This window comes from Leuresthes tenuis, unplaced genomic scaffold, assembly GCF_036924035.1.
Source record: "Leuresthes tenuis unplaced genomic scaffold, fLeuTen1.0.hap1 SCAF_40, whole genome shotgun sequence".
Taxonomy (NCBI): Eukaryota; Metazoa; Chordata; class Actinopteri; order Atheriniformes; family Atherinopsidae; genus Leuresthes; species Leuresthes tenuis.
In genome coordinates, this window is record NW_027325394.1 from 319,653 (window position 1) to 340,467 (window position 20,815).

Genomic DNA, 20,815 nt, shown 5'->3' on the forward strand with positions numbered 1-20,815 from the left:
GAAGTAAGAAAGGTATAGAATTTTGGAAAAAATAAAGTGTATTAAGAGAAAGAAAGGAAAATGTTAAACAAATGCCATGACGGAATGATGATAATAATTTAGTATTAGCTGTGCCGGATCCAGACCTGGACTCCTGCCCTCCACAACGCCTGCAACAACAACAGCCAGCCCTGCCACAAGCCTCTGGCTCTCGGGAAGAAGGGACTTCTTCCATCCTCCCTCGGGAAGAAATTCCATCATTCTCACAACATCAGCTACATAGGTCTGATGATGAGGAAAAGGAAGACGTTTGGTTCTCCAGCGTACCTGCCCAAGAACTTTTAACGCAAGTGACAAAAATCCTTTACCCACAATCTGGACTTCAGAGATCTAAACGTGAGAAAAAACAAAACCAGATTCAAACCATGCCTATGGTTAAAGTTGCAGTTCCCACTGGACCATTACTGGTTTATCGACCCTGGACTGAGACTGACATCATGGAAGCATAACAATGCTTACCAGATCCAGAGATTTCTGGACCCCATTTTGCTGACGAGTTGCGAGATTTCTGCGCACAATTCTGCCCGACTGGGGTTGAATTGCGTCGCATATTGGCAAAAAAGTTCAAACCGTCCGACCTCTGCAAAATAGAGGCCAGTATGCTACAACTGGATTTGCGACCTACCAACAGTGAACGAGGACATAATGATAACGCTCAATATGAAGCAGCCAACCAAAGACTGTGTCAAGCCATCACCACTCAATTTCCAACCAAAATCAATATGTCCCACATTTACACCTGCAAATAGAAACCCGGTGAAGGGACTGATGATTTTGTACACCGCATCCTTGAGGAAGTCAGCAAGCACAGCGGTCATCAGAGACCAAGGGATTTGGGTAATGAATCAGGACCATGGGAGAGTATTGCATGCAATGCAATAATTAAAGGCCTCATGCCAGATGTCGCCACTGAAGTAAAGAACATTTACGTGGGATGGTGTGAGGGTCCTCGTTTGGCTGACGTTCGCCGATATGCTCGCCATGCTCATAACCAAGTTGAGACGCGTAAGACAACCAAAAGGGACAAGTGTGAAAAGGAGCTGCATTTGGCAGCCATGACCATGTATTACGCAGTTGGTGTAAACAGAGGACGAGCCTCCACTAATGGGTGATAGCACAAACACACTCACACATTTTTCCTGCTCTGTGTAGTGAAGAAACGCTTGCCGACTGTGATTCACGTAGTAAAGTTTTGCATGCTATTTCCGTCCTAGAGCAAAGATATTTCTCTCAGATTATGGGAACTTATGTTCATCAGTAGTGACGTCAGGGGAGTTTTATTGTCCTCCAAAGTTAAGTGGAAACCACGTTTACTCTATGTCTGCCTCAGGCCAGGTTGTGAAGGAGAAAATGACAATGCCCATTGCGTGTTGTCACTCCCGATGAGCTCTCCTTCAAACACTCATTTTTGTTATCAGAGTTGTGTCCCATTAACCTGAAGGGCTGTGATCTCATGTGTAAATTAGGCATTATTTTAACTTCTACACCAGAGGGTGTTAAGGTTATGTTACAGCCTGACAAAGTTTTCACAGCAGTGCAGTTTGATTCATCGGCACTTACATATGCTTATGAGTGGAAACTTCCCAGCTCTCCTTTTTCACAACAACTAGTGGAAGAAGCAAAAGTGTTAGTTTCACCCCTTTCTGATTTCATGCAACCTACTGATTTGCACTGCACATCACACATTTCTTTGGGGCTTGACAATGACTATGAGAAGAAGTGAAAAAATATGTGCGCCTACTTTATTGGCTGTGTCGCTCACTCCAGAGCACTTCGATTTTTTTAATGTTTGTGGTACTCACCCTCACATTTCCTTGGCCAAACGTACACACTGGCAGTGACAAGGTGTGGGAGAGTTTGTTGCTACATGTCAGAAAGAAATGGAGTGGACCGTTTCACCTGCTGATCCAAATTTGATGTTTTCTGAACGATTGTCAGCATACAAAAAAACATTTTTGAGTACAATGCATTGTCAAAGAACTGTGGACTTAATTCCTACCACAGAATCACATTTTGAAGCATGTTTTTTATCTGAAACAGATTTGTCTTCGATACCCATGTTGGCTGAAGTGCCCAATGATCTTTGGGCTAAGAGCAAATATGATGTGGGGTTGATAAAAGGCTGTGAACCAGTAATTGTCACCCCTAAATCAGACTTTTGTCCATGTAAAAAACAATACCCTTTTAAGCCTGAAGCAATTAAAGGGATTAAACCTGTTTTTCAATCTTTTCAGAAAACAGGCGTTATTGTTCCTTTTGAAAATTCACCTGTGCTTACTCCATTGTTTCCTGTTAAAAAGATTAAAGATGCTGGCCAGCCAGATGAATGGCGTTTTGTACAGGACCTCCAAGCGGTGAATGCTGCAGTTCAGCCACATGCTCCTACTGTGCCCAACCCACACACTATTTTGTCTCAAATTACATCAGATGCACAGTTTTTCTCAGTGGTTGACTTGTCGCCAGTGCACCCTGATAGCCCATTTTGGTTTGCTTTTTAGTTTGAAGGGAGATCTTGGACTTTTACCCGGTTATGCCAGGGGTACTGTGAAAGTCCCACTATTTACAATGCTGCCCTCAAAGCTAGTCTGGATTAACTTCAATCAACCACAGGCTCTGCTCTTTTGCAGTATGTGGATGACATCCTTTTATGTGGTCCATCTAAACAACAGTGTGAAAAAGACAGTGAATCTGTTGAAACATCTTCCTTCTTATGGCCATAAAGCCAGCCTTTCTAAGTTACAGTTTGTACAGGACGAAGTCACCTTTTTGGGTCATGTGATTTCTAAGGATGGGCGCTCACTTTCTCCTAAACGTGTTGCTGCAGTTCAGATCATTCCTAAACCGGTTACTAAAAAACAGCTTATGTCATTCTTAGGTATAACATCTTACTGCAGGAACTTTATTCCTAACTACTCTTTTCTCGAAGCTCTCTTAGGTGCTCTTATCCATGGTAAAGGCAGCTGCAGTTCTGACATGCAGCTCCAGTCAGCTGATCGTGTTCCATGGACTCCTGAGGCTGAATCAGCCTTTAGTCAGCTTAAGCTGGCTCTTCAAACAGCACCAACACTTGGCATTCCAGATCCTCATAAACCTTTCATACAGGCAGTTGATGAGAAGCATGGTTGTATGACATCTGTTCTTATGCAGGAACATGGGGCAGGCAAAGGCCAGTGGCTCATTTCTCAGCAAAACTGGACTCTGTGGCTGCAGGCCTGCCTGGTTGTCTTCGTGCTGTTGCAGCTGCAAAGAAAGCTGTCCTGGCCTCCCAAGATATTGTGGGCTACGCTAATTTGACTGTTTTGGTTCCTCATACTGTTGCCATTATTCTTCTCGAGCAGAAAACTTCACATCTTTCAACTGCTTGTTGGCTCAGATACACCTCTGTGCTCCGTGATATGCCAAATGTCACTGTTAAACGTTGTACTGTTCTGAATCCTGCTACTTTGCTTCCGACTCCTGAGGATGGGGAGCCTCATGACTGTGAAGCTGTTTTGGAACAAGTTTGTACACCCCGACCTGATCTTTTAGAGACTCCTCTTCCAAACTCTGACATGATTCTTTTTGTAGATGGATCAGCTTTGCGTGATCCAGCCACAGGTACTAACTGTGTTTGGTTTGCAGTATGTTCTTCACATGACACTTTGTTGTCTGGTTCTCTTCCTAAACATTTCTCCGCTCAAACTACTGAGCTTATTGCACTTACTGAAGCTTGTAAGTTGGCAGCTGGTAAGTCTGTCACTATTTACACAGATTCCAGATATGCTTTTGGTGTTGTTCATGACTTTGGTGCGCTGTGGAAACACAGGCATTTCCTTAAATCAGATGGTAAAACTATTCTGAACTCCAAGCAGGTTTCTGATCTTCTTGATGCGATCCTTTTGCCTACAGCAATCTCGGTCTGTAAGTGTGCGGCTCACACTAACTCAGACGATCCTGTTGCTTGTGGCAATGCCAGAGCTGATGCTGCAGCTAAGCAAGCAGCTAATTTTTTTCCTGTTTTCGCTTCCCTCTCTTTGCAGGCAGAAGACTCCCTCACAGATCTCCATGCTTTGCAAACTTTTGCCTCTGCAGATGAAATTTGGTCCTCTGGACGCATTTGGTCCTCTGTGGGTGCAACTCATATGGATGGTGTTTGGATGGGACCTGAGGGTAAACCCTGTCTACCTAAACATTTTTTTCCTCATTTTTCAAAATTGACACATGGGTTGAACCATGTGTCAAAAGGAGGGATGCTGAATGCACTCACTGCTCAGTGGTTCACAAAAGGGTTCAGTTCATATGCGCAAAAATACTGTCAGTCATGTATGGTTTGTGCCACACATAATGTAGGAAAGGCATTACACACATCGCAAGTTGCACACCCTCCACCAGAGAAACCTTTTGAACATTTGATGATGGATTTTGTTGAACTCACACCAGCTGAAGGAAAGAAATATGCACTAGTAATAGTGGACGTGTTTAGTAAATGGGTTGAAGTTTTCCCTGCAAAACATGCAAACAGTAATGCAGTGACTAAAGCACTGCTAAACAGAAATCATTCCTAGATGGGGCATTCCAGAGAAGATCAGCAGTGATAATGGCACACATTTTGTAAACACTGCATTGACTGAGGTTGGTAAATTCCTGGGAATAAGCTTGCGCACACATTGTGCTTATCATCCACAGAGTGGAGGTGCTGTGGAAAGAGAAAATGGTACATTAAAGTCCAAGTTAGCCAAATGTTGTGAAGAAACAGGTCTGCCATGGACAAAAGCATTACCTATTGTGCTTACCTACATGAGAATGAGAATCAGAGCTCAAGTGAATCTCAGCCCATTTGAAATTTTATTTGGCAGACCTCCTAACCTGGGATTGGGACCTGTAACCAGACCCCTCCCTTCCACAACTGTTTGTGATGATGCTATGTTTTCTTACTGTCGAAACATTTCCACTGTTCTATCTCAAGTTTCACAGGCAGTAAAAGCAGCCCTTCCAGCCACAGAAAACACACCACTCCAACCAGATGACAGGTGGTGAAGGAACTTCACATTGGAAGCACAAACGTTGGCAAGGCCCGTTCCAGGTGCTACTGGTCACTCACACAGCTGTTAAAGTTGCAGAGAGAGCAACCTGGATTCATGCCAGTCACTGTAAGAAGGTACCAGAACCAGTAGATGACTTCCACCCTGACATACATCAGCCTAACCAACACGCCCGGAAGGACAAAGATAAGAGTCAGCAGTAAAAGCTGTACTCCACCGGTGTGTTAAGTGCTAGTAACCTCTGACACCGAAGATTGAAACATCCTTACTGAGACCAGCGATGAAGATGATCATACACATGCTGTGAACCATGGAAGAAACTGTTTGTTGTTTGTATTTTCTTATTTGTAACCAGCATGTGCACATTGTATCTTGATTTCACAGGAAGCAATAATACAGGGCTGCTGTATTTCCCCACGACCCGAGAGACCACCAGACGCCCGAAGCCACACAGCCCCCCCCAGCACACACCCAACCGCCCAGAGCGACGGGACAGCAACCCACCACCACCACTATGTGATCAAGCTAATCAGAAGGGACCAGAGAGAATTAAATTCAGCCAATTGATGTTTTGAGGAAGCAGACATTGTTTCCATGCTAATATAATCTAAAAGAAAATTTCTAAACTGGTTAATACACAGATTGTTCTTCGCTTTCCAGTTCATGAGAATAGTTTTCTTTGCTATACATAACACTGTGAGGATCATGTGTGCTAAGCTAAATTCCACGTTGATGTTGTCTAAGTCACCCAGTATGCACAGTGTGGGGCATGCAGGAATGGTACACTTTAGTCATGTTGATAGGTCCGCACAGACTTCAAGCCAGAACTTCTGGACAGGCGCACAAAACCACAAAGCGTGTGCATAATCATCAGGTGTGTTATCTGTGCAATGTGAGCAGATGTTTGAGTGTGTTAAACCCATCCTGAACATCCTTTGTCCTGTATAGTGTGTTCTATGAAGAATTTTGTATTGTATGAGCTGTAAATTAGGATTTCGAGTCATTCTGAAGGTGTTCAAACATATATGTGGCCAGAAGCTATGACTAGAACTGATGGATAAATCTGCCTCCCATTTTGAGGACGGTAGAGACATTGTGTCATCTATCTTAGACAATAATTTATATATTTTTGATAGTAGTTTTGGGGTGCAGATGCTTAGAAATTCTACTACCCTAATCGGGAGTTGTAAGTCTGGTTGGTGGAGGATATATTTCTTTTTTATTATAGACTTAAGTTGTTGATATTCTAGGAATTTATTGCTGCCTATCTCATGTTGTGATATGAGCTCATAAAATAAAATAAAATGTCCATTTTGGATTATATGTTCCAGATGTTTGATTCCTTTGATCTTCCAGAGAGTAAAGTTTAGCATTTTTTTGTTTTGCAGGATGTCAGGATTGTTCCAGATGGGTGTAAGCTTACACGGGACAAGTGAAGACTATGTTATTTTAAGAAATTCCCACCAGGCTGTCAGAGAGGTGCTGATGTTAAATGCTTTTGAAACATTTGTGATTTTTTACGTTTTGACTAATAAGTGGCAGGTCAGAGATTTCCAGATTATCACACAATGCTTGTTCTATATTTATCCATGGTTCATCTATTGGGCTAGGTTTAAACCATTTTGATATATACTGTAACATATTGGCTAAGGAATAGTGCTGAAAATTAGGTAAATCTAATCCACCCTGTCCTTGGTCTTCTGTAGGGTTTTTAAACTAATACGTGGTGGTTTGTTTTTCCACAGAAATTTGGAGATGCATGAACCTAGTGACTTAAACCAAGTAGCAGATGGTTTTATGGGGATCATTGAGAACAAATAGTTAACTTTTGGTAGTATCATCATTTTAATGGTTGTAACTCTCCCCATAAGTGATATAGGTAAGGACTTCAAACGAGAGAGATCGTCCTCTACTGTCTTTAATAATTGCACATAATTTAGCTTTGTTAGCCCTGAGAGCCTGGAGGAAATGTTTATTCCTAAATATCTAATATTTCCTGACTGTAAAGTGATCGCAGGTATATTCTGGTCCCTATAGTTAATGGGCAGAACTGTGGTCTTAGACCAATTGATAGAGTAGTCAGAAAGTGCTGAGAATTTATTTATGAGTGTGATCGTGTGAGTGAGAGACGTTTGTGAGTTCTGAAGGAAAAGTAATACATCATCAGCATAAAGACTTATTTTATGCTCAATATTTTGGGGTTGGATGCCTTTAATATTTCTATCTTGTCTGATAGCAGCTGCTAAAGGTTCGATGAAAATAGCAAAAAGTGAGGGCGAAAGTGGGCAACCCTGTCTTGTACCTCTCTGCAGACTGAAGCTTGGAGAAGTTTGATCATTTGTCCTGACACTTGCACTTGGGGAGTCAGTTATTTTCTTTTGAGGAGATAAGAGGCTTTAATAATAATATCTTGCAAGAGAGAACAACACAGTACAGAATACAGAGTTGCTCTGACCACTGAAGCAAAAACACACAGTTATATTGCCCACTCATCACGTCATCTGTTTTTGGGTATAGTTGATTGTTCTTCTAACTTTCCTCCCCAACCATTAGTTGAGGTTACCCAGACACACTCGTAAATACCAGCCTAACCCTGTCCCCCCTAAAGTGTAGCTATCTCATAATAACAAGCCCACCATTGTAAAGAGGAATTTAAGAAAACAGGGCAGGGTGGTACCTTGCAGCTCAGTGTTTTGCAGGTTATACACAGTAACACTCAATGCAATGCATATAAGAATTATTTTCCATTACATTCCTCCCTTTTGATTATAATAATACCATTATATTAATCAACCCAAAAGAAACAAGGAAAATAATAACTTTATCTGTAAAACATCAGCCTGCATTTGCACACAACGTGAGTTTAAAATGCAGGCATCATAGTGATAAAGGGTCCAATGATAAACAATCAAAACATGAACAATTAAATATGATTATCTTCATCCCTCTCTAAGTCAGCGTCACTAGAGGAAAAATTTTGAAAGCAAAAAAGTTCTTTGAGTCATTTGAATCATTTGGTGAGATACATACAATGAGGCCTTTCACACAGGGAAAAATACAGCAGCCCTGTATTATTGCTTCCTGTGAAATCAAGATACAATCATCAAAAGCAGGAGTGGATGTGTTCGGCTACAAGAAGGTTTGAATGTCCGAGCATAGTTTGTAAAAAGCGGGTAAGAAAAGGTTCGAATGCCTGAACATACATCATCAAAAGCAGGACTGGATGTGTTCGGCTACAAGAAGGTTTGAATGTCCGACCATAGTTGGTAAAAAGTGGGTATGAAAAGGTTCGAATGCCCAAAATCGGCTGAAAAAAACTGTGTTCGGCTGCAAAAAGGTGTGAATGTTTGACTAAAGTTTGTAAGACAAGGTTCGAATGCCTGACAATGTATGATCAAAAGCGGGAGCGGAGGTATTCAGCTGCAAGAAGGTCTAAATGTCCATCATTAATTGCTAGAAAACATGAAAGAAAATTTTCGAAAATCAATCTGCATATGATCATAAGTGGGAGAGGAGGTGTTCAGCTGCAAGAAGGTGTGAATGTCCTACCATAATTGCTGAAAAATGTGTTAGAAACGGTAGGAATGCCGGACCATACATCATCAAAAGCTAGAGAGGTGGTGTTCGGCTGCAAGTAGGTGTGAATGTCTGACTAAAGTTCAAATATATTAACAAAAGCGGGAGGAGAGCTCTTCGGATGAGTGGTTGAGAATTTCCAACCGTAATCTATAAAATGCGGTGAAAAAAAAGGTGTGATAGAAACCTAAAAGGTGGAGCGGAAGTGTTCGGCTGCAAGAAGGTGTGAATGTCCGTCTATAGTTGGTGAAAAGCAGGAAAAGCAAGGTCTGAATGCCCAATCTTACATCATCAAAAGCGAGATCAGAGGTGTTTGGCTGCAAGAAAACGGGTTAGGTGTGAATGACCGACTAAATATCAACAAAAGTGGGGGCGGAGGTCTTCGGATGCAAGTGGGTGTGAATATCCCACCATACAAGTATGGTGGAGAGGAAGCTGTGAATGTCCGACCATGGTTTGTAAAACGCGGGTAAGACAAGGTGCGAATGTCCGACAATGTATGATCAAAAGAGGGAGCGGAGGTGTTCGGCTGCAAGGTCTGAATTTCCAACCATAATTTGTAAACACCGTTGAAGAAAAGCCTCGAAAGCCCGACTATACACCATCAAAAGCGGGAGCAGAGGTGTTCAGCTGCAAGAAGGTCTGAATGTCCACCAATAATTACTGAAAAATGGGTAAGAAAAGGTGTGAATGCCCAACTATACATCATCAAAAGCAGAAGTGGATGTGTTCGGCCACAAGAAGGTTTGAATGTCCGACCATAGTTTGTAAAAGGCGGGTAAGAAAAGGTTTGAATGCCCGAACATACACAATCAAAAGAGGGAGCGGAGGTGTTTCGCTGCAAGAAGGTGTGAATGTCCGAGCATAGTTTGTAAAAAGTGGGTAAGAAAAGGTTCGAATGCCCGAACATACACCATCAAAAGAGGGAGCGGAGGTGTTCCGCTGCAAGAAGGTGTGAATGTCCGAGCATAGTTTGTAAAAAGCGGGTAAGAAAAGGTTCGAATGCCCGAACATACACCATCAAAAGAGGGAGCGGAGGTGTTCCGCTGTAAGAAGGTGTGAATGTCCAACCATAGTTGGTAAAAAGCGGGTAAGAAAAGGTTAAAATACCCGACTCTACACAATCAATAGCGGGAGCGGAGTTGTTCGGCTAAAAGAAGGTGTGAAAGTCCGACCATGGTTTGTAAAAAGCGGGTAAGAAAAGGTTCGAATGCAAAAATATACACCATCAAAAGCGGAAGCCGAGGTGTTCGGCTGCAAGTAGGTCTGAATGTCCACCCATAATTAATGAAAAGCGGGCAACAAGTAGGTTCGAATGCCCAACCATACATCAACAAAAGCAGGAGTGGATGTGTTTGGCTACAAGAAGGTTTGAATGTCCGAGCATAGTTTGCAAAAAGCGGGTAAGAAAAGGTGCGAATGCCCGACAATGTATGATCAAAAGAGGGAGTGGAGGTTTTCGGCTACAAGAAGGTTTGAATGTCCAACCATAGTTTGTAAAAAGCGGGTAAGAAAAAGTGCGAATTCCCGAACATACACCATCAAAAGAGGGAGCGGAGGTGTTCCGCTGTAAGATGGTGCGAATGTCCGACCATAGTTGGTAAAAAGCGGGTAAGAAAAGGTTCGAATGCCCGAATATATACCATCATAAGCGGAAGCGGAGGTGTTCGGCTGCAAGAAGGTGTGAACGTCCGACCAAAGTTTGTAAAAAGCAGTTAAGAAAAGGTTCGAATATCCAACCAAACATAATCAAAAGTGGGAGCAGAGCTGTTCGACTGCAAGTAGGTGTGAATTTCCACCCATAATTCCTGAAAAATGGGTAAGAAAAGGTGCGAATGCCCAACCATACATCATCAAAAGAAGAAGTGGATGTGTTCTGCTACAAGAAGGTTTGAATGTCCGACCATAGCTTGTAAAAAGTGGGTAAGAAAAAGTTCGAATGCTCGAACATACACCATCAAAATTGGAAGCGGAGGTGTTCCGCTGTAAGACGGTGTGAATGTCCGACCATAATTGGTAAAAAGCGGGTAAGAAAAGGTTAAAATACCCGACTGTACACAATCAATAGCGGGAGCGGAGTTGTTCGGCTACAAGAAGGTGTGAAAGTCCGACCATGGTTTGTAAAACGCGGGTAAGACAAGGTGCGAATGCCCGACAATGTATGATCAAAAGAGGGAGCGGAGGTGTTCGGCTGCAAGGTCTGAATTTCCAACCATAATTTGTAAACACCGTTGAAGAAAAGCCTCGAAAGCCCGACTATACACCATCAAAAGCGGGAGCAGAGGTGTTCAGCTGCAAGAAGGTCTGAATGTCCACCAATAATTACTGAGAAATGGATAAGAAAAGGTGTGAATGCCCAACTATACATCATCACAAGCAGAGGTGGATGTGTTCGGCCACAAGAAGGTTTGAATGTCCGACCATAGTTTGTAAAAGGCGGGTAAGAAAAGGTTTGAATGCCCGAACATACACAATCAAAAGAGGGAGCGGAGGTGTTTCGCTGCAAGAAGGTGTGAATGTCCGAGCATAGTTTGTAAAAAGTGGGTAAGAAAAGGTTCGAATGCCAGAACATACACCATCAAAAGAGGGAGCGGAGGTTTTCCGCTGTAAGAAGGTGTGAATGTCCGACCATAGTTGGTAAAAAGCGGGTAAGAAAAGGTTAAAATACCCGACTCTACACAATCAATAGCGGGAGCGGAGTTGTTCGGCTAAAAGAAGGTGTGAAAGTCCGACCATGGTTTGTAAAAAGCGGGTAAGAAAAGGTTCGAATGCAAAAATACACACCATCAAAAGCGGAAGCCGAGGTGTTCGGCTGCAAGTAGGTGTGAATGTCCACCCATAATTAATGAAAAGCGGGCAAGAAGTAGGTTCGAATGCCCAACCATACATCAACAAAAGCAGGAGTGGATGTGTTTGGCTACAAGAAGGTTTGAATGTCCGAGCATAGTTTGTAAAAAGCGGGTAAGAAAAGGTGCGAATGCCCGACAATGTATGATCAAAAGAGGGAGTGGAGATTTTCAGCTACAAGAAGGTTTGAATGTCCAACCATAGTTTGTAAAAAGCGGGTAAGAAAAGGTGCGAATGCCCGAAAATACACCATCAAAAGAGGGAGTGGAGGTGTTCCGCTGTAAGATGGTGCGAATGTCCGACCATAGTTGGTAAAAAGCGGGTAAGAAAAGGTTCGAATGCCCGAATATATACCATCAAAAGCGGAAGCGGAGGTGTTCGGCTGCAAGAAGGTGTGAACGTCCGACCAAAGTTTGTAAAAAGCAGGTAAGAAAAGGTTCGAATATCCAACCAAACGTAATCAAAAGTGGGAGCAGAGCTGTTCGACTGCAAGTAGGTGTGAATGTCCACCCATAATTCCTGAAAAATGGGTAAGAAAAGGTGCGAATGCCCAACCATACATCATCAAAAGAAGAAGTGGATGTGTTCTGCTACAAGAAGGTTTGAATGTCCGACCATAGTTTGTAAAAAGTGGGTAAGAAAAAGTTCGAATGCCCGAACATACACCATCAAAAGAGGGAGCGGAGGTGTTCCGCTGTAAGACGGTGTGAAAGTCCGACCATAATTGGTAAAAAGCGGGTAAGAAAAGGTTAAAATACCCGACTCTACACAATCAATAGCGGGAGCGGAGTTGTTCGGCTACAAGAAGGTGTGAAAGTCCGACCATGGTTTGTAAAACACAGGTAAGACAAGGTGCGAATGCCCGACAATGTATGATCAAAAGAGGGAGCGGAGGTGTTCGGCTGCAAGGTCTGAATTTCCAACCAATAATTACTGAAAAATGGGTAAGAAAAGGTGTGAATGCCCAACTATACATCATAAAAAGCAGAAGTGGATGTGTTCGGCTGCAAGAAGGTGTGAATGTCCGAGCATAATTGGTAAAAAGCAGGTAAGAAAAGGTTAAAATACCCGACTCTACACAATCAATAGCGGGAGCGGAGTTGTTCGGCTACAAGAAAGTGTGAAAGTCCGACCATGGTTTGTAAAACGCGGGTAAGACAAGGTGCGAATGCCCGACAATGTATGATCAAAAGAGGGAGCGGAGGTGTTCGGCTGCAAGGTCTGAATTTCCAACCAATAATTACTGAAAAATGGGTAATAAAAGGTGTGAATGCCCAACTATACATCATAAAAAGCAGAAGTGGATGTGTTCGGCCACAAGAAGGATTGAATGTCCGACCATAGTTTGTAAAAAGCGGGTAAGAAAAGGTTTGAATGCCCGAACATACACAATCAAAAGAGGGAGCGGAGGGGTTTCGCTGCAAGAAGGTGTGAATGTCCGAGCATAGTTTGTAAAAAGTGGGTAAGAAAAGGTTCGAATGCCAAAATATACACCATCAAAAACGGAAGCCGAGGTGTTCGGCTGCAAGTAGGTGTGAATGTCAGATCATAATTTGCAAAAAGCTGATGAGAAAGGTGTGAATGACCGACAATAATTACTGAAAAATGTGTTAGAAAAGGTAAGAATGCCGGACTATTCATCATCAAAAGCAGAGAAGAGGTGTTCGGATGCAAGAAGCTGTGAATGTCCAGCCATAATTACTCAAAAACGGGTAAGAAAAGGTAGTATTGCCAGACCATAAATGATCAAAACAGGGAGCGGAGGTGTTCCGCTGTAAGAAGGTGTGAATGTCCGACCATAATTGGTAAAAAGCGGGTAAGAAAAGGTTAAAATACCCGACTGTACACAATCAATAGCGGGAGCGGAGTGGTTTGGCTACTAAAAGGTGTGAAAGTCCGACCATACATCCTCAAAAGCAGAACTGGATGTGTTCGGCTACAAGAAGGTTTGAATGTCTGACCATAGTTTGTAAAAAGCGGGTAAGAAAAGGTTCGAATGCCCAAACATACACCATCAAAAGAGGGAGCGGAGGTGTTCCGCCATAAGAAGGTGTGAATGTCCGACCGTAGTTGGTAAAAAGCGGGTAAGAAAAAGTTCGAATGGCCAACCATACATCATCAAAAGCAGGACTGGATGTGTTCGGCTACAAGGTTTGAATGTCCGAGCATAGTTTGTTAAAAGCGGGTAAGAAAAGGTTCGAATGCCCGAACATACACCATCAAAAGAGGGAGCGGAGGTGTTCCGCCATAAGAAGGTGTGAATGTCCGACCGTAGTTGGTAAAAAGCGGGTAAGAAAAGGTTAAAATGGCCGTCTGTACACAATCAATAGCGGGAAGGGATGTGTTCGGCTACAAGAAGGTGTGAAAGTCCGACCATGTTTTGTAAAAAGCGGTTAAGAAAAGGTGTGAATGCCCGACAATGTATGATCAAAAGAGGGAGCGGAGGTTTTCGGCTGCAAGAAGGTCTGAATGTCCAACCATAATTTGTAAAAACCGGGGAAGAAAAGGCTCGGAAGCCCGACTATACACCATCAAAAGCGGGAGCAGAGGTGTTCAGCTGCAAGAAGGTCTCAATGTCCATCAATAATTGCTAGAAAACATGAAAGAAAATTTTCGAATATCAAACCGCACATGATCATATGCGGGAGAGGAGGTGTTCAGCTGCAAGAAGGTGTGAATGTCCACCCATAATTCCTGAAAAATGGGTAAAAAAAGGTGCGAATGCCCAACCATACATCATCAAAAGCAGGTGTGAATGTCAGATCATAATTTGCAAAAACCTGATGAGAAATGGTGAGAATGCCCGACTATACACCATCAAATGCGGGAGCGGAGGTGTTCGGCTGTGAGTAGGTGTGAATGTCCGACCATACTTGCTGAAAAATATGACAAAGCAGTTTTCACTTGGTTTGAGTGAAGGATTTCCTAAAGGTTTAGTGTTGTTCTTTGGTATACTGCAAAGTAATACTTTCTATTTTGTTGAAACCGATTAAGTTAAAACTGCTTTGTCCTTCATATTTATCCATGTCATAATAGCTTTAAACAAAAAAGAATGTTGTACTTTGCAGGATAGGAAAGAACAACACTAAACCTTTAGGAATCCGAGAATAATCTTCTTTTCACGAGTTCTACACAATTTCGGATTTTGATATAAAATGAATTCCTTCACTCAAACCAAGTTAAAACTGCTTTGTCCTTCATATTTATTCATGTCTAAATAGCTTTAAACAAAAAAGAACGTTGTACTTTGCAGGATAGGAAAGAACAACTCTAAACCTTTTCAGGAATCCGAGAATAAGCGTCGATTGACGAGTTCTACACAATTTCGGATTTTGATATAAAATGAATTCGTTCACTCAAACCAAGTTAAAACTGCTTTTGTCCTTCATATTTATCCATGTCTGAATAGGTTTCAACAAAAAAGAAAGTATTACTTTGCAGTATACCAAAGAACAACACTAAACCTTTAGGAATCCGAGAATAAGCTTCTTTTCACCAGTTCTACACAATTTTGGATTTTGATATAAAATGAATTCCTTTACTCAAACCAAGTTAAAACTGCTTTGTCCTTCATATTTATCCATGTCTGAATGGGTTTCAACAAAATAGAAAGTATTACTTTGCAGTATACCAAAGAACAACACTAAACCTTTAGGAATCCGAGAATAAGCTTCTTTTCACCAGTTCTACACAATTTTGGATTTTGATATAAAATGAATTCCTTCACTCAAACCAAGTTAAAACTGCTTTGTCCTTCATATTTATCCATGTCTGAATCGGTTTCAACAAAATAGAAAGTATTACTTTGCAGTATACCAAAGAACAACACTAAACCTTTAGGAATCCGAGAATAAACTTATTTCCACGAGTTCTACACAATTTCGGATTTTGATATAAAATGAATTCCTTCACTCAAACCAAGTGAAAACTGCTTTGTCATATTTTTCAGCAAGTATGGTCGGACATTCACACCTACTCACAGCCGAACACCTCCGCTCCCGCATTTGATGGTGTATAGTCGGGCATTCTCACCATTTCTCATCAGGTTTTTGCAAATTATGATCTGACATTCACACCTGCTTTTGATGTTGTATGGTTGGGCATTCGCACCTTTTTTTACCCATTTTTCAGGAATTATGGGTGGACATTCACACCTTCTTGCAGCTGAACACCTCCTCTCCCGCATATGATCATGTGCGGTTTGATATTCGAAAATTTTCTTTCATGTTTTCTAGCAATTATTGATGGACATTGAGACCTTCTTGCAGCTGAACACCTCTGCTCCCGCTTTTGATGGTGTATAGTCGGGCTTTCGAGCCTTTTCTTCCCCGGTTTTTACAAATTATGGTTGGACATTCAGACCTTCTTGCAGCCGAAAACCTCCGCTCCCTCTTTTGATCATACATTGTCGGGCATTCGCACCTTTTCTTAACCACTTTTTACAAAACATGGTTGGACTTTCACACTTTCTTGTAGCCGAACACATCCCTTCCCGCTATTGATTGTGTACAGTCGGGTATTTTAACCTTTTCTTACCCGCTTTTTACCAACTACGGTCGGACATTCACACCTTCTTATGGCGGAACACCTCCGCTCCCTCTTTTGATGGTGTAGGTTCGGGCATTCGAACCTTTTCTTACCCGCTTTTTACAAACTATGCTCGGACATTCAAACCTTCTTGTAGCCGAACACATCCAGTCCTGCTTTTGATGATGTATGGTTGGGCATTCGCACCTTTTTTTTTACCCATTTTTGAGGAATTATGGGTGGACATTCACACCTTCTTGCAGCTGAACACCTCCTCTCCCACTTATGATCATGTGCGGTTGGATATTCGAACATTTTTTTTCATGTTTTCTAGCAATTATTGATGGACATTCAGACCTTCTTGCAGCTGAACACCTCCGCTCCCGCTTTTGATGGTGTATAGTGGGGCTTCCGAGCCTTTTCTTCCCCGGTTTTTACAAATTATGGTTGGACATTTAGACCTTCTTGCAGCCGAAAACCTCCGTTCCCTCTTTTGATCATACATTGTCCGGCATTCGCACCTTTTCTTACCCGCTTTTTACAAACCATGGTCGGACTTTCACACCTTTTAGTAGCCAAACAACTCCGCTCCCGCTATTGATTGTGTACAGTCGGGTATTTTAACCTTTTCTTACCCGCTTTTTACCAATTATGGTGGGACATTCACACCTTCTTACAGCGGAACACCTCCACTCCCTGTTTTGATCATTTATGGTCTGGCAATACTACCTTTTCTTACCCGTTTTTGAGTTATTATGGCTGGACATTCACAGCTTCTTGCAGCCGAACACCTCTTCTCCCGCTTTTGATGATGACTGGTCCGGCATTCTTACCTTTTCTAACACATTTTTCAGCAATTATTGTTGGTCATTCACACCTTTCTCATCAGCTTTTTACAAATTATGATCTGACATTCACACCTACTTGCAGCCGTACACCTCGGCTTCCGCTTTTGATGGTGTATATTTTGGCATTCGAACCTTTTCTTACCCGCTTTTTACAAACCATGGTCGGACTTTCATACCTTCTTTTAGCCGAACAACTCCGCTCCCGCTATTGATTGTGTAGAGTTGGGTATTTTAGCCTTTTCTTACCCGCTTTTTACAAACTATGGTCGGACATTCACACCTTCTTACAGCGGAACACCTCCGCTCCCTCTTTTGATGGTGTATGTTCTGGCATTCGAACCTTTTCTTACCCACTTTTTACAAACTATGCTCGGACATTCACACCTTCTTGCAGTGAAACACCTCCGCTCCCTCTTTTGATTGTGTATGTTCGGGCATTCGAACCTTTTCTTACCCGCCTTTTACAAACTATGGTCGGACATTCAAACCTTCTTGTGGCCGAACACATCCACTTCTGCTTGTGATGATGTATAGTTGGGCATTCACACCTTTTCTTACCCATTTTTCAGTAATTATTGGTGGACATTCAGACCTTCTTGCAGCTGAACACCTCCGCTCCCGCTTTTGATGGTGTATAGTCGGGCTTTCGAGCCTTTTCTTCCACGGTGTTTACAAATTATGGTTGGAAATTCAGACCTTGCAGCCGAAACACTCCGCTCCCTCTTTTGATCATACATTGTCGGGCATTCGCACCTTGTCTTACCCGCTTTTTACAAACCATGGTCGGACTTTCACACCTTCTTGTAGCCGAACAACTCCGCTCCCGCTATTGATTGTGTACAGTCCGGTTTTTTAACCTTTTCTTACCCGCTTTTTACCAACTATGGTCGGACATTCGCAGCATCTTACAGCGGAACACCTCCGCTCCCTCTTTTGATGGTGTATGTTCGGGCATTCGAACTTTTTCTTACCCGCTTTTTACAAACTATGGTCGGACATTCAAACCTTCTTGTAGCAGAACACATCCACTTCTTCTTTTGATGATGTATGGTTGGGCATTCGCACCTTTTCTTACCCATTTTTCAGGAATTATGGGTGGATATTCACACCTACTTGCAGTCGAACAGCTCTGCTCCCACTTTTGATTATGTTTGGTTGGATATTCGAACCTTTTCTTAACTGCTTTTTACAAACTTTGGTCGGACGTTCACACCTTCTTGCAGCCGAACATCTCCGCTTCCGCTTTTGATGGTATATATTCGGGCATTCGAACCTTTTCTTACCCACTTTTTACCAACTATGGTCGGACATTCACACCGTCTTTCAAGTGTAACACCTCCGCTCCCTCTTTTGATGGTGTATGTTCGGGCATTCGCACCTTTTCTTACCCGCTTTTTACAAACTATGGTCGTACATTCAAACCTTGTAGCCGAAAACCTCCACTCCCTCTTTTGATCATACTTTGTCGGGCATTCGCACCTTTTCTTACCCGCTTTTTACAAACTATGCTCGGACATTCAAACCTTCTTGTAGCCAAACACATCCACTCCTGCTTTTGTTGATGTATGGTTGGGCATTCGAACCTACTTGTTGCCCGCTTTTCATTAATTATGGGTGGACATTCACACCTTGTCACAGCCAAACACCTCCGCTCCCTGATTTGATCATGTATGGTTGGACATTCGCACCTTTTCTCACCCGCTTTTTGCAAACTATGGTCGGCCATTCACAGCTTCCTCTCCACCATACTTGTATGGTGGGATATTCACACCCACTTGCATCCGAAGATCTCCGCCCCCACTTTTGTTGATATTTAGTCGGTCATTCACACCTTACCCGTTTTCTTGCCGCCAAACACCTCTGATCTCGCTTTTGATGATGTAAGATTGGGCATTCAGACCTTGCTTTTCCTGCTTTTCACCAACTATAGATGGACATTCACACCTTCTTGCAGCCGAACACTTCCGCTCCACCTTTTAGGTTTCTATCACACCTTTTTTTTCACCGCATTTTATAGATTATGGTTGGAAATTCTCAACCACTCATCCGAAGACCTCTCCTCCCGCTTTTGTTAATATATTTGAACTTTAGTCAGACATTCACACCTACTTGTAGCCGAACACCACCTCTCTAGCTTTTGATGAGGTATGGTCCGGGATTCTTACCGTTTCTAACACATTTTTCAGCAATTATGGTAGGATATTCACACCTTCTTGCAGCTGAACACCTCCTCTCCCACTTATGATCATGTGCGGATTGATTTTCGAAAATTTTCTTTCATGTTTTCTAGCAATTAATTATGGACATTTAGACCTTCTTGCAGCTGAACACCTCCGCTCCCGCTTTTGATCATACATTGTCAGGCATTCGCACCTTGTCTTACCCGCTTTTTACAAACTTTAGTCGAACATTCACACCTTTTTGCAGCCGAACACAGTTTTTTGCAGCCGAATTTGGGTATTCGCACCTTTTCATACCCACTTTTTACCAACTATGGTCGGACATTCACACCGTCTTACAGCGGAACACCTCCGCTCCCTCTTTTGATGGTGTATGTTCGGGCATTCGAACCTTTTCTTACCCGCTTTTTACAAACTATGCTCGGACATTCAAACATTCTTGTAGCCAAACACATCCACTCCTGCTTTTGATGATGTATGGTATGGCATTCGAACCTACTTGTTGCCCGCTTTTCATTAATTATGGGTGGACATTCACACCTTGTCGCAGCCAAACACCCTGTTTCGATCATGTATGGTTGGACATTCGCACCTTTTCTCACCCGCTTTTTGCAAACTATGGTCGGCCATTCACAGCTTCCTCTCCACCATACTTGTATGGTGGGATATTCACACCCACTTGCATCCGAAGACCTCCGCCCCCACTTTTGTTGATATTTAGTCGGTCATTCGCACCTTACCCGCTTTTGGCAAACTATGGCCTTCTTGCAGCCAAAAACCTCTGATCTCGCTTTTGATGATGTAAGGTTGGGCATTCAGACCTTGCTTCACCTGCTTTTCACCAAATATAGTCGGACATTCACACCTTCTTGCAGCCGAACACTTCCGCTCCACCTTTTAGTTTTCTATGGGGCATTCACACCTTTATTTTCACCGCATTTTATAAAAACACCACAGGAACACCGTATTGAGGCTTTGTTCTGACCGCTCATTCGGTGTCGCGTTTCTTTCAAGCATTTCTCCTGGTTAGCCCGCACTCGGCTCGCTCCCAGAGCCGTGTTAAAGTCTACTTCGCATTCACTCTCTTTTCTCAGCAGACTAAAAGAAACTTCCATCCTGCACCGCTGTTAGCTTTTTCACAAGAGCAGAGGAGAGCGCACCGTTCCCAGCGGCACTGCAGTACCGGGTCGATGCTTGGAGTGAACGGAGCAAGCTCCTTTTTCAACTCCTATTGATAAAAATCCATTTAATATGTAGTCCTTGCATAGACATATCACATATTAAACTGATAAGTACAGATGGATTATGTGCAATTAGTAAAGAGAGTAGAGGACGATCTCTCTCGTTGGAAGTCCTTACCTATATCACTTATGGGGAGAGTTACAACCATTAAAATGATGATACTACCAAAAGTTAACTATTTGTTCTCAATGATCCCCATAAAACCATCTGCTACTTGGTTTAAGTCACTAGATTCATGCATCTCCAAATTTCTGTGGAAAAACAAACCACCACGTATTAGTTTAAAAACCCTACAGTAGACCAAGGACAGTGGTGGATTAGATTTACCTCATTTTCAGCACTATTCCTTAGCCAATAGGTTACAATATATATCAAAATGGTTTAAACCTTGTTGTTGTCACAGTTCCCAGAGACGTTGTAATCGTTGAGGATTCTATATTCACCCCCTCATTAGAGGCACGTGTTGCAGATTGATGACACTGAATCTTCTTCTCTGTTCATTGCTGGCATCATTCCCAGCATCGTAAGTGTTCGT

At 42.5% G+C, this 20,815-nt stretch overlaps 1 pseudogene; it reads right to left on the bottom strand.

Moving 5' to 3' along the window:
- Positions 1 to 20,187: 20,187 nt before the first annotated feature.
- On the bottom strand, positions 20,188 to 20,364 carry LOC140285484 (U2 spliceosomal RNA; annotated as a pseudogene).
- Between the last annotated feature and the right edge of the window lie 451 nt (positions 20,365 to 20,815).